Raw genomic sequence first — 2,342 nt, forward strand, 5'->3', positions numbered from 1 at the left:
CTCATTTTGCAATGAGCATATGGTTGAGCTACAAAAGCACAGCTCTTGTGACTTGGAACAAAGGCAGGAACAACATTTTGCTGAATGGTTCCAGGCTCGCGTAAGTGTTAAATTAATTGACATGTAGTTAGGTTCACTTGATTATGAAAGATCTTAAATTATTATTATTATTTTTTTGTTTTCCATTTGATAGGTGGAACAACTATATTATGAGAAAACTCTCGAGGCAACCGATGGTTTATATTCACTATCATGCGGTCCCGATCATCATGTGACTCGATATAGTGGTTGCATTATCAATGGAGTTAGGCTTCATACCAAGGATCGTGAGAAAACTCTAAGGACTCAAAATAGTGGTGTGGTTGTTAAAGGGGATGACCAATCATTAATCGACTTTTATGGTGTCTTGGTGGATGTTATAGAGTTAGAATATATATTTAGGAAACGAGTTTGGCTTTCCAAGTGCGATTGGTGGGACGTTAGTATCAAAAAAATAGGAATCCATGTAGATAGATATTTCATTAGTGTTAATGTGTCTAGGAAGTGGTATAGAGATGATCCATTTGTGTTGGCCACACAAACAAGTCAAGTATCCTCTGTGGGGGCAAGCGTATATCCTATTAGAGCAGCACAAGTAAAGATTCATTTGTGTTGCTTTGTTCATGCTAAAAATATCTGATAGAGTGTGCCTGAATAGTGTGATTGGAAATAAAATGGCAGTTTTCGATTTTGTTTCAAGTCATAATTAATCAAGAGAAGTGATGAGAAAACAAATTGGGAGGATGTCACAGAGTATAGGAGGACCATGTGAAAATCTGACTTTTCCATTTGAACTCAATCTACAGTAGTCAATCTATTGAACCCTTCAAGTTGAAATGGTAAATCTTCTATTAGATTTCATTTGCATTTCTCTTGGTTAGAACCTTCACCATGGAAGAAAAAGCTATACTATCTCCTCTCTCAACCCAACTAGAAACCTCCCTAAAATCCTTGAAGAAAAGTCTTGTTTCTTTTGCTTCATTTAGATCTTCATCATTCAAAGAAGACACTTACATTACTTCTAACTTAAAATGTTCTTAGAAATGTCTGAGGCTTTTACTATGTTGGAGAAGTGTTTAGCTTGGACAAAAAATTTTGGTGCTGAAAGTATAGTTGATGAAGAGTTGGGGTTTAAGGAACTTGAAGGGGTTGTAGCCTATATGCATAGCTATGATAAAGATGGACACCCTATGTATTATAATGCATATGGTGTGTTTAAAGATAGAGAAATGTATGAAAGGATATTTGGGGATGATGAAAAGTTGAAGAAGTTTTTGAAATGGAGAGTTCAAGTGCTTGAAAGGGGTATCAAACTTTTGCATTTTAAGTCTGGTGGTGTTAATTCAATTATACAAGTAACTGACTTGAATGATATGCCAAAGAGAGAGTTAAGGGTAGCTTCAAATCAGATTCTATCTCTCTTTCAAGATAACTATCCTGAGCTAGTAGCTAGAAAGGTTTTTATCAGTGTTCCATGGTACTTCAGTATGTTGTATGGGATTTTTAGTCCGTTTCTTACTCAAAGAACTAAGAGTAAGTTTGTAATAGTTAGAGAAAGGAATGTGGCAGAGACCCTTTACAAGTACATTAGGCCAGAGAACATTCCAGTGCAGTACGGTGGTCTCAGTCGACTTGGTGATTCACAGGATGGTGTCCCAAAACCAGCATCTGAGTTCACTATTAAAGGAGGAGAGAAGGTTAATCTAGAGATTGATGGAATTGAGGCTAGTCCGACCATAACATGGGAGTTAGTAGTGGGCGGTTGGGAGTTAGACTATGTAGCTAAGTTTGTTCCGAATGCCGATAAAAGCTACACCATTGCTATTCATAAGGCAAAATGGATGGCTGCTTGCCTTGAGAAGAGCAGGTGTCTGAGATCTTTCGCCGCAAAAGAAGCTGGGAGAATGGTCTTAGCTGTTGATAACACAAATTCTCGACGAAGGAAGGTTGCTGCTTACCGATATATCGTCCGTCAGCCTACTGTATAATCTTTAAGAACCCAACATATTTTGTATGAGTATGGTGTTTAAGTTAAGACTTCTGAATAATTTTTGATAATATGAGTTTGTAAATTAAGGTGCATTATGATTAGTACTAGAAAAGTGCACATGAACTTTGGGAAGTTTAGTAAAAGAAGATTTGTGTTGGCTTGCTTTAAAAAAATAAAGTTGACATGGCAATCCACTTCATTGTAGAAGAAAGAAAGCAAACCTATTCACAAGCACACCTTTTGCCCTTTTTGGACAACACTAGCTAGTCGCATGCATGTTAAGTGAAGGATCACAACTTCTACAAAGAACGAA

The 2,342-nt window shown here is 37.0% G+C and overlaps 1 pseudogene; it reads left to right on the plus strand.

The window, feature by feature from the left end:
* Positions 1 to 901: 901 nt before the first annotated feature.
* On the plus strand, positions 902 to 2,027 carry LOC147487835 (patellin-6 pseudogene; annotated as a pseudogene).
* The last annotated feature ends 315 nt before the right edge of the window (positions 2,028 to 2,342 follow it).

The sequence above is a fragment of the Coptis chinensis genome, chromosome 7 (genome assembly GCF_015680905.1).
Source record: "Coptis chinensis isolate HL-2020 chromosome 7, ASM1568090v1, whole genome shotgun sequence".
Taxonomy (NCBI): domain Eukaryota; kingdom Viridiplantae; phylum Streptophyta; class Magnoliopsida; order Ranunculales; family Ranunculaceae; genus Coptis; species Coptis chinensis.